At 36.4% G+C, this 12,541-nt stretch overlaps 1 pseudogene; it reads right to left on the reverse strand.

Annotated features, from left to right (window-relative positions):
- Positions 1-6,427: 6,427 nt before the first annotated feature.
- On the reverse strand, positions 6,428-7,844 carry LOC119043345 (eukaryotic translation initiation factor 2 subunit 3-like; annotated as a pseudogene).
- Between the last annotated feature and the right edge of the window lie 4,697 nt (positions 7,845-12,541).

Below are 12,541 nucleotides of genomic sequence, written 5' to 3' on the forward strand. Positions count from 1 at the left end.
CACTGGTCTGACAAAAAACCCAACAGGGAACAAGGTCAGGCTAAAGATGACAATTGAGTTTTGAAGGCTTTTTCAGGCTAGCATCCCTTATTAAAATGTAAACAATTCCATGAGATGGAATAAAATCTAAATAAAATTTAGAGTTTTAGATTTATTTTTCACTAATAGCAAAACCATTTAGAAATAAAATCTATAGTAAGAACTTGGAATAGAATTGGAGGAATGAATTAGAACCAGGTACAGGTAGTGAAAGTAGCTTGAAGACCATTTTTTAATATCTTCCAGTTTTGCTGAGGATTCTACCATCAGCAGAACCTGATGACTAAGTAGATCTAAGATTGAAAGATAGGGCAAAGTCTAAAAATTATTCACCCACCCCAAAATGTTTTCTTTTTAAATCAACTTGTTTTATCACCTCTAACATCTCATGGCCCATGCTCCATTTCTTTATCATTATTCTAATTTTTCTTTCCAGTTAAATTTTGCTTCTCTTTATTTCACCTATTTCCAGTAAATTTGTATCAGTTTCATGATCTACTTCCTCCTCACCCCCTTCTTCCTCTTCCTGCTTTTTTGGAACAAAAGAAAATAAAACCTCTTCTTTTATTGAACAGGTGTGGCAGAGTTCTTGATTTCCTTACTGAGTATTTTATAAGCATGGCGCACTTCTTGATTTTCTTCTCAACAGTCATATAATTCTTTGAAATTGCTTTTCAACTAATACAGTGATTTTTCATTTCTAACACCTACGTATGGTCTAGAACCCAACAACACTTGGAACTCAACAAATTCACCTGATTTGCCTGATATACTTATCTAGAACTATGTATTTAGAAATATTATTCCAAAGTGCAGTGTTCATGGCATTATATTTCAATGATTTAAAAAAAGCAACTTGCAGGTCATATTGTTTTGTAATCAAGCTGGGAAGAAAAATCATTGTGATAAATGTAACAAAGTCCCAGATATTGAACAGTACATTTTTCTTTGGATGTTTCGAATTTGCGGGGAAAAAAAAAGTAATATCAGTAGAATTCATGTCATTTTATCTGTGGAAATGACTGTGGTTTTAATAAATGACCACTTAATTTTTATTAGCAAGAAAATCCAATGAATGATAAAAATGAGTAAATGGAGCTGAGTGTTTTTACCAGAGTATTTAGTGGTCAGCATAAACACCACTTAATGTATTTAGCTTTTTCAGCATTTAGTTGATAAAAATGAAGACTTAATAAAATTTTCTAAGGTGAAAAATGTCTAATAAATATTTTAAATTTAGCTTTAGGTAAACCAGTTTTATAAAACTCTAGGTAGTAGTTTTTTCTAAGAAGAAAATATTTTTTCTGATTACATAATTGAGACATGATCATTTTTAAAAATTGATTAATCCTGAAAAGCAGATAATAAATTAAATTATATAAACCTCACTAGTCACAGATAAGCATTGTTCACATTGTTCACATTGTGTTAATTTGCTTCCAACCATCTCTTCATACATATATTTGTGTATGTATTTCTATACAAATGGTGACTTACACAGAATTCTACTCTACACCCTGTTCTTTAAACTGATCCTTTCATTGCACAACATGTGTGAACGAACACCTTTCCACATCTATATATATGGATGTATTCCAGCTTTCTAAACAGATGCATATAAATACCATAATTTAATCAACCATTCCCATGTTGTCAAACATTTAGGTCCCTCCAAAGTTTTCCTGTAATTACTAATGCCATGGTGAACAACCCTGTCCTATTTCTTTCATTCATTCATTCAAATAAAACATGGCTCACAGCCCCCACTCATCAAAGTGAGCAAAAGTTATTTCTGGTATTTTTTTCTTCATTGCAGTGAACTGCACAAACTCTCTAGATGACTGGTCCTGGGAAACCGAATTGGGGTTATGCTAAATTAGGGTTATCCTTTGTCGGGCCACATACAGCCTTCTCCATTCTCCAGAGCAAAGGAGCCCCAGACTCCTACACTGTTTCCAGGCCTCATTGCTTACTTAGCTCATCTCCCAGACATCCTGTAGCCATTCCAACCTAAGTCTTGTCCTTTGCTAGATGCTCCAAGAAAGAAAGGCACATGAAAATCTTAAAATCTCACAATCCATTTCCAGACTCAGTGCTGTCTTTACATTAGCAAAAGCTATTTTTTGAGGCGATGGGAAAAAGGGGGAACTACCACTCAGTCTTTGCAGATAAACATGTAACAGGCAACTAGACAGTTGACTTTGGAGGAATTATTTAACCTCCTTAAACCTCAATTTTTTTTATAAGATAGCAGCAATTAGCAACTCCATCCTGGCAACTGTAGAGACCAAAAAACTTAGTTGTCTTTAGTTCCTCTCACCAAAAAACTTAGTTGTCTTTAGTTCCTCTCATTCTCTCACTCCTACTCATTTTCCACCTCCTGAATGTTCTAAATAGATTCAGAATCTGATGACTTCTGTCTGCCTCCACTACTTCTACCTTGAGCCAAACCTCCATCATGCCTCACCTGGATCTTTGCAGCAGCCTCCTACTAAGTCTCCCTAATCTGTCCTTGTTCCCTTGTGATAAATTTTCAAGGCAATAGTCCATGAGTCTTTCAAAAAGGTTCATGACTTTTTATTTAACTTAGAAGAAAAGGCAAAATTCTTAGACTAAATTATAAAGACCTCCTGCGTGATTTAGCTCCACCTCCTTCACTTCTCTGGGTTTTTTCAGGTACAGGCTGATAGGACCTGGCTTGTGATCTTACCTATTTATTTCTGCTGCATAGTATTCCATTGTGTAAATATACCAGTTTTTTGATCCACTCATTTCTGATGGGCACTTATGTTGCTTCCAGTACTTGGCTATTGTAAATTGTGCTGCTATGAATACTGGGGTGCGTAGGTTCTTTTGAATTAGTGTTTCAGGATTCTTAGGGTATAATTCCAGCAATGGAATTGCCAGGTCAAAAGGCTGTTCCATTTTTAGTTTTCTGAGGAAATTCCATATTGCTTTCCACAGTGGTTGCACCAGCCTGCACTCCCATCAATAGTGCACTAGGGTTCCCTTTTCTCAACAACATTGCCAGTACTTGATGATTGTTGATTTGTTTATAATGGCCATTCTGACAGGTGTGAAGTGGTATCTAATTGTAGTTTTGATTTGCATCTCTCTGATGGCTAGTGATGCTAAGCATCCTTTCATATGTCTCTGGGCCCTCTGTATGTCCTCCTTGGAGAAGTATCTGTTCAGGTCCTTTGTCCATTTTTTATTTGGGTTGTTTGTCTTCCTGGAGTAGAGTCATGTGAGTTCTTTATGTATTTTGGAGATCAAACTCTTTTCTGAGGCATCATTGGCAAATATATTTTCTCATACAGTTGGTTCCCTTTGTTTTGTTGGTTCTCATACAGTTGGTTTCTCATACAGTTGGTTCCATCATTTTGCTGATGTTTTCTTTAGCCATGCAGAAGCTTTTTATTTTGATGAAATCCCATCTGTTTATTCTTTCTTTTATGTCCCTTGCTCTAGAGAACATATCAGTGAAGATACTGATGTGTGGAATATTATATTTTCCTGCCTATGTTTTCTTCTAGGACTTTTATGTTATCATTACTAGTATTTAAGTCTTTTATCCATGTTGAGTTTATTTTTGTATATGGTATAAGTTGGTGGTCGAATTTCATATTTTTGCATGTAGATATCCAGATCTCCCAATACCATTTGTTGAAGAAGCTATTTTTACTCCATTTTATGCATCTACCTCCTTTCTCCAATATTAATTGACCACAGAAACTTGGTTTAGTTCTGGGTTCTCTATTCTGTTCCACTAATCTATGTGTCTGTTCTTATGCCAGTACCAAACTGTTTTGAATACTGTGGCCTTGTAATACAGTTCGTTGTCAGGTATGGTGTTCCCTCCTACTTAGTTCTTCTTTCTCAAAATTGCTACAGCTATTCTGGGTCATTTATGGTTCCAAATAAATTTTTGAAATGTTTGTTCGATATCTGTGAAATATGTCATTGGTGATTAAATAGAGATTGCATTGAATCTAAAAATTGCTTTAGGTAGTATGGTCATTTTGATGACATTAATTCTTCTAATCCATTAACACCATATAGGCTTCCATTTGTTTGTGTCTCCCTCAAATTCTTTTTTCAGTGTTGTGTAGTTTTCTGAGTACAGGTCCTTTACCTCCTTGGTTAGGTTTATTCCTAGGTACTTTATTCTTGTTGCTATATCAAATGGGATTTTTTGTCCTGATTTCTGTTTCTGATATTTTGTTGTTGGTGTACCAAAATGCCTTCAATTTCTGAATATTGATGTTGTATCCCACTGTTTTGCCTAATTCACTTACTAGGTGGAGTAGTTTTTCAGTGGAATCTATAGGGTCTTCTATGTACACTATCATGTCATCTGCAAACAATGACAGTTTTACTTCTTCCTTTCCAATTTGGATGCCTTCTATTTCTTTTTCTTGTCTGATCACTGTGGCTAGGACTTCCAGTATTATGTTGAAGAGAAGTGGTGAAAGCAGACATCCGTATCTTGTTCCTGATCTTAGTGGGAAAGTTTTTAGTTTTTGCCCATTGAGTATGATGTTGGCTGTAGGTTTCGCCTATATGGCCTTTATTATGTTGAGGTATGCTTCCTTTACTCCCACTTTGCTGAGTGTTTTTTTTTTTATCATAAATGGGTGCTGTCCTTTAGCAAATGCTTTTTCTGCATCTATTAATATGATTATGTAATTCTGGTCTTTCCTTTTGTGTGTGTGATGTATTATGTTTATTGATTTGCAAGTATTATACCCTCCTTGCATCCCTGGGATGAATCCCACTTGGTCACGGTGTATAATCTTTTTAACGTATTACTGGATGTAGTTTGCCAATATTTTGTTGAGGATTTTAGCGTTTGTTTATCAGTGATATTGGCCTATAGTTTTCCTTCTTTGTTGTGTCTTTATCTGGTTTTGGGATTAGCATGTTGCTGGTTTTATAAAAAGAGTTTGGGAGTCTTCCATCTTCTTAGATTTCTTGGAATAGTCTGTGAAGAACAGGGGTCAGCTCTTCCTGAAATGTTTTTTAAAATTATTCTGTGAAACCATCTGGTGCAGGGCTTTTGTGTGGCAGAAGTTTTCTGATTCCTTATTTTATTTCACCAGTGTTATCGGTCTGTTCAGGCTTTCTGCCTCTTCTTCATTCAGTTTAGAAGATTATATTTTCCTAGAAATGTGTCCGTTTCACCCAGGTTTTCAAATTTCTTAGCATATAGTTGTTCATAGCAATTTCCTACAATCCTTTGTATTTCTGTGGTTATCAGTTGTAATCTCTCCTCTTTCATTTGTGATTTTGTTTATTTGTTCTGCTCTCTAACTTGATTAATTTTAAAGATAAGTGAAATATCTGCAGGTTATGAAGCAGTTCATAAGGTTATGTAAGTCATGATGGTCATAGATTGTTTTTGCCTTTCAGTGTCCCTCCTGCTGATAAATTATATCTCAATTTTCTATAGGATCTCCTTCCTCTATTCTGAGTTCACTTGATTAAGACAGGGCTCTACTCCCAGTTTGGGGAATGGAGCATGTGACCAGATCTGACCAGCCAGCATCCAGGATCCTGCTTACCACAGTGTTGGTCCAAGAATGAGTATGGCCAATTCAACATCAAAAGGTAAATTGAAAGAATTGCTTGAAATTTTCCAGAAGAAATTCTATTTTTTCAATTGGCTTTGAATCTGAGACGATATGAAGTTGTAGCTTTCTGTGGGGTGGGGAGAAATCACATAGAAAGAGCTCAAGAACAAAGCCAGTTCAGCAAAAGGTAGCACCCAGAAATGAAAAGCAACCAAATCCTAATGACATTATTGAAGCCTTTGGCTACAGCTCCCCAAAAGGAAGATATACCCTAAAATTATAAGTTACACTAATCATTAAACTTCCTTTTTTTGTTTGTTTTCTTCGTGCTCTAAAGAATAATTTTATTTGAACCTATTAATTTCTTTTTGCTCATAATTACAAAGATAAAGCAACATAAAATATGAAGGAAAGGGAAGCTGGTCTTCATAATTTTGCACCTCCGAGTTTTTACTGATGTAACAATACTATCAAGCCTGAAGCTACTCAAAGATGAATTATGAAAACAAGAAGAAAACTTTTATTCCAAACATGTTTGGTGGCACATGTACTCCAGCAAAAGCTGGTTGTAGCAAACAGTTTCATTTCAAACCTGCATTGATATATAAATTAGACAGGATTTGGGCATGATCAATTTCTGGTAGATTATATCCAATAACTTTTACATATATTGTAGACCATACTACACTACTGAAGGTTATATTTTCATCATCAAACAGATGAGCAACAACTACTAAGGTGAAATCTATCCCCAGGATTGCTTTGAAAATATACCCTCAAGTCATTAACAGAAAATCTGACTTAATCCAAATTCTTCAATCATCACCTACTGTGGGCTTTATAGTCACTCCTCTTCTTATTTGACCTTGACCAGTTAAATGCCAGCACTTCTCAATTCTTCAGCTCAGGGCAATTTTTTTCTAATTCCATGCACACAGGGTTAGTCAGAACGATTCTGCCCAAACTGGCCTTGACTGTACTGACTCTTCCTCCAGCCAACAGGGATACTATGTTCACCATGAGCACTTCATTCTTAGACAACTTTTGCACTTTTGCTGCCTTTTTGTCTCCATTGGTGCACACTCCTAAAAATTGTTTAAGCAGAAAATGGATTTCCAATTCTGTGAAGATCTCAGGTAAAGCTCTAACTGAACCAAGGACCCGCCCCACCATTCTGTCAGCCCGGCACAAAGTGGGGTTGATTTTCATTCCAACTCCAGTAAGAACTCCTGGAGCAGCATACTGAAGATCATTATGCTCTGCAAACAGTGATACAATTTTGGAAAAAAATTGGTTTACACATGAGTTTTCCTTCACTATCTTTGGAAACAATACCAGGTCTCACTTCTATCTCCTGGCCCACCTTTATCATTCCTTTTAGAATAGTGCCACCAGCTATACTACCCTTAAGGTCATCAACTTCACAGCCAGGTTTATTGACATCAAAGGACCTAATAACAGTAAGTCGGGGTTCTGAAGTAAAATCTCTTAGGGGTACTGGAATTTTCTTTAGTATGTATTAACAGACAACTTCAACATTGTATTTCAGCTGAGCAGAAATTGGAATAATAGGAGCACCTTCTGCCATTGTACATTATACAAATGCAAGGATCTGTTCATACTGTTCTTTAGCCTGGCTTTCTTTCACCAAATCAATTTTATTTTGTAGAATCAAAATATGCTTCAGCTTCATGATTTCTATAGTAGCCAGATGTTCAGAAGTCTGAGGCTGAGGACAAGGCTCGTTACCAAACTATCAACAGAAGAGCTGCATCCATCACTGCTGCAGCATTCAGCATAGTAGCCATCAAAATATCACAGCCAGAAGAAGCAACAAAGGAAATATGTCTGACTAATTTGAAGTTCCCTTTGGTCCCTGGAATGTCTATAGGAAACTCATCAGGTGTACTACTTCCACAGAATCTGTAACATTCTGGCTGAGGACAGCTTGGATCATCAAGTTTATCTTAGCATTCACATATCTAAGCTTGATTGTAATATTTCTTTCTAGTTCATTTTTAAACCTGACACTGTGAACTCCAGAAACAGCTCTGACAACTATGGATTTTCCATGAGCTATATGACCAATTGTACCTATATTATTGTGATTTGTCTGCTGATAACTTTGTGTGAAAGTGGCGTCAATTTGGTAACACCCAAGAAAGTGAGATCTTGGTGAGAAAGATGCAGCTGGCCAAGAGTCACACCAGCTGCCATCTTGTCTGAAGAGGAAGGAAGTCCTTCCTTTTATTGTTTAATAACTTCACTTGAGTTGGGTTTTCTGTCACTTATAACCAAAAGAACCATAACTGACACACACATAAATTCTAAATTATATGGTATTGACTCTAAATGTTTTTTTTTCATCCCATTTTCTTTAAAAAATTTTTTTATTGAATTTATTGGGGTGTCATTGGCTAACTAAATTATACAGGTTTCAAGTGCACAGTTCTACAATACATAATCCATATATTGCATTGTGTGTTCACCACCCAAAGTCAAGTCTCCTTCCATCATCACTTATCCCCCCTTTACCCACTTCTTCTTTCCCCACCCCCCTTTCCCTTGGTAATCACCACACTGCTGTCTGTGTCTATGAGGGTTTTTTTTTTTTTTGCTTAATCCCTTCACCTTTTTCACACAGATCCCCAAGCCCCTTCCCTCTGACAGCTGTCAGTCTGTTTTATAAATCTATGAGTATGTTAATAATTTGTTTATTTTGTTCATTAGATTCCACATATAAGTGAAATCATATGGTATGTACCCCTATATTCTTTGCAGCATTATTTACAATAGCCAAGATTTGGAAACAGCCCCAGTATCCATCAGTAGATGAGTGGATTAAAAAAGCTGTGGTAAATTTACACAATGGAATACTACTCAGCCTTTAAAAGTAAATCTTACCTTTTGTAACAGCATGCATAGACTTTGAAAGTATTGTGCTAAGTGAAATAAGCCAGTCAGAGAAAGACAAATACCATATAATTTTATTTACACGTGGAATCTAATATAAATAAACTAAGTGTTCTGGCTGAGAGGGACTAAAAAGTACAGTCAGGGCAGGGCCAGTCAGGGAAGACTTTATGAATAAAATGGAGCATGAATGTCATAGAGAGATAAGGAGAGAGAAAAAAGAGAAAGTCCTTTCATGATGTTGACAACTCTTTCCTCCCCCAAACTCACCTCTTGCCACTCTCCTCAGCATCACCTTCCAGTCATACTGGTCCTCTAACTTTCTGAAATATCATGGCCCAAAGAACTTTCTATGATAATGGAAATGTCTTTCTGCATTGTCCAGTTGTCTGTTGGTGTACACCAACCATATGCAACTATTAAGTGCCTAAAATATGACTAGTGCAACTGAGGAAAAGAATTTTTCATTTTCATTTTAATTTTCATAGCCACATGTGTTAAATGACTAACATACTGGGCAGTGCAGTTCCAGAACATATTGACATTTTCTCATGTTAAGGCCTTCTGCTGTATGCAAAATTACCTTGTAAATCTTATATATAAATATATACACACACACACATACACACACATATTTCATGGCAATCACTTATTCTTTTATTTCTACTCTATTGTAGTTGTCCCAATTTTCCCCCCTTTGCTCTCCTCTACCCAGCCTGCCCCCTACTTCCACAGTCAATCTCCACACCATTGTCCATGTCCATGGGCTATTTATATATTTTCTTTAACTAGCCCCTTCCCTTTATTTCCACCATTATCTCCTTCCTCCCTCCCCTCTGGCTACTGTCAGTCTGTTCCATGTTTCCATGTCTCTGGTCCTGTTTTGCTCATCAGCTTATTTTGTTCATTAAATTCCTCTTATAAGTGAGATCATATGGTATTTGTCTTTTACTAACTGGCTTATTTCACTTAGCATATTGTTCTCCAGTTCTACCCATGCTGTTGCAAAAGGTAGGAATTCCTTCTTTCTTTCTGCTACATTGAATTCCATTGTGTAAATGTACCACAGTTTTTCGATCCACTCATCTATTGTTGTGCACTTATGCTGTTTCCAGCACTTGGCTATTGTAAATAGTGCTGCTATGAACATAGGGATGCATAGGTTATTTTGAATTGGTGTTTCAGGATTCTTCGGGTATATTCCCAGCAGTGGAATCACTGGGCCAAAAACAGTTCCATTTTAATTTTTTTTTAGGAAATCTCAAAAAACGTTGTCCACAGTGGCTGCACCAGTGCACATTCCCACCAACAGTGCACTAGGGTTCCCTTTTTCTCCACATCCTCACTAGCACTTGCTGTTTGTTGATTTACTAATTATAACCATTTGTTTTTTATTTAACTGTTGTTCAAGTACAGTTTTCTGTCTTTTACTCCCATCCCAGCCCACCTCCTTAGTGCTGCTCCCCACCTCCCTCCCATTTCCATTCCCCTTAGTTGTTGTCCATGTGTCCTTTATTCTAGTTCCTGTAAATCCTTCCCCCTGTCCCCCTGAAATTCCCTCCCCTCTCCCTTCTGGACACTGTCAGTCTGTTCTCTATTTCAGTGTCTTTGGTTATATTTTGCTTGTTTGTTTGTTTTGTTGTTTAGCTTCCTGTTAAAGGTGAGATCATATGGTATTTGTCTTTCAAAACCTGGCTTATTTCACTCAGCATAATGCTTTCCAGTTCCATCCATGCTGTTGCAAAGGGTAGAAGCTCCTTCTTTCTTTCTGCTGCATAGAATTTCATTGTGTATATGTACCATAGCTCTTTGATCCATTCATTTACTGATGAGCACCTAACTCTTGGATAGCCATTTGTTAATGATAGCCATTTGGACAGGAATGAGGTGATATCTCATTGTGATTTTAATTTGCATCTCTCTGATGGCTAGTGATGTTGGGAATATTTTCATATGTCTATGGTCCATCTGAATGTCCTCCGTGTAGAAGTGTCTGTTCAGGTCATTTGCCCATTTTTTTAATTGGGTTGTTTATCTTCCTGGTATGGAGTCAAATGACTTCTTTACATATTTTGGAGATGAAACCCTTGTCTGATATATCATTGGCAAATACTGGTGTGTTCTCATGGCAATAATTTCTAATGACAATTATTCTCTGTAACTTCTTGACAAGAAGATGCCTAGAAACAGCAGTCCTAGCTTGGAATTATTATATTTCTTTTACTTTTGTTATACAAAACTCTTACAATAAAATTTGCAGTGGATTAGTCTTTTGTATGGGCAGGCACTGCCCAGATAGAAAATCAGCCAAGGAAGTCTTCCTGGATCAAGTTTAACTAGTTTAGTTTGGGCTACCAGACTCCATTAGTTTGCCCAGAATTCAGAAGAGAACAAACATGTTTAATACAGGACTCAGGCATGATTGCTGCACTTCCAATGTTAGGCCAATAAAAAACCAAAAGTCAATGAGAGAAAAACCATGATAAAAAGTTGAAGGCAAATTCTCAAACTGAGGCAGAGCCTTGCTGCTTTGCCTCTAAATGATAAGAAGAGAATCAGGCTTATTTTAGTGTCATCTCTGAGATTCTGCATTTTAGGTTGTGTGAAAGAAAAATTATATAGTTTGAGAAACTTCTTGGAGTTTTGCTCTTCTAACAGGGGTAGGGTGGGGTAGTGAGAAAGAATGTTGGACTGTTGGACTGTGTCTAAAGACTTCTGGCTTCCAGCAGGATATTGCCACTGACTTGCTATGGGAATGAAGTCACTGGCTGGCTGAGCTACAATTTCCTCAACCATTTGTCCAAAGAATTGTTGGATCTCTAATAACTTTAACAGCTCTAATAATATTAAAGAATTTTTCTTACTTTCCCTAGGTATGTTTATTATTCCCTTTCTTAGAAAATAGTGTGTAACTGTTATTAGCATTCATGTTTTGTCTGCTGTGCTAAATCGTAAGGTCCTAGAAAACATTTCATATTCAGTCTGCTATTCCTCACAATTTAACACTGTAACTTTCATTAGTTAAGTAAATATTTGAAGGAAGGGAAAATGAGTTAACTATATTTTTTGTTTTGTATTGAAGATTATTTTCCAATGATAATTGTTTCATTTTTGTGAGGTAAATATCCTTTAGCTGGCTGGTAATGATTATATTATATTATTATAAAATAATTTCTGAATTATTTTATAATATAAAAACCTAGAAGCTTTATGTCAGTGTTCTATTATATTGCTTTTTGGTAAATAAACTTCAGGGAAGACTTCCTATGAACACTTGGCAAGGTAAAAGGCTAATTTAATGAATCAAGATTATTTACCATCACTACTAGTTAGAACTCCTATAGTTGCAAATGTCAGATCTGGTTAAACTTGTTCAACCAAAAGGAAAATTTATTTGACTCATGTATCTCAAAAGTTCAGGCTTGGGTGAACCCAGAGCTGAATGATGTCATTAAAACTTAGTCTTACTCTTCGATTTCTTTTTTTTTTTTTTTCTGTTGGCTCCAATCTAAGGCCAGCTCTTCATTTATAGTGATAAGCCTACTTACTAACAACTCAAAGCTTATATTCTATCCTGTCAGCAATCCTGGTGTTAGGACAGTGTCTCTCTCAGAACAGTTCTAATGACTTCCAGAGTTGAGTTGCATTGTTTGATTGGGTCATGCATGGGGATATGCCTGCATTTATAGTTATTCTAGGTAAATGATATACACTGATTCATTAGGATTGGGTTATGTGCCCACACTGAAGTCCATATGTAGCATTTACCTTCTCCTGAACCTCATGGATTTAGAAAAATGGTAGAGTGGCTCCCTGATGGGAAGCTCAGGACCCTTAATCAGAAAAAGGTACTGTAGATGATGGCAAGAAAAAACAGTGGGAATATACAACAAAACCAACAAAAAAGAAGTCCTAGTTCTGCAAAACAGAACTATTTTTAAGTCTGTATGGAAAAGATTAACTGAGAAATCAACTTTAAAGGTAAACTGATTTCTACTGTCTACTTACCATTTGAG

This window comes from Artibeus jamaicensis, unplaced genomic scaffold (genome assembly GCF_021234435.1).
Source record: "Artibeus jamaicensis isolate MK-2021 breed Jamaican fruit bat unplaced genomic scaffold, CSHL_Jam_final contig_519, whole genome shotgun sequence".
Lineage (NCBI taxonomy): Eukaryota > Metazoa > Chordata > Mammalia > Chiroptera > Phyllostomidae > Artibeus > Artibeus jamaicensis.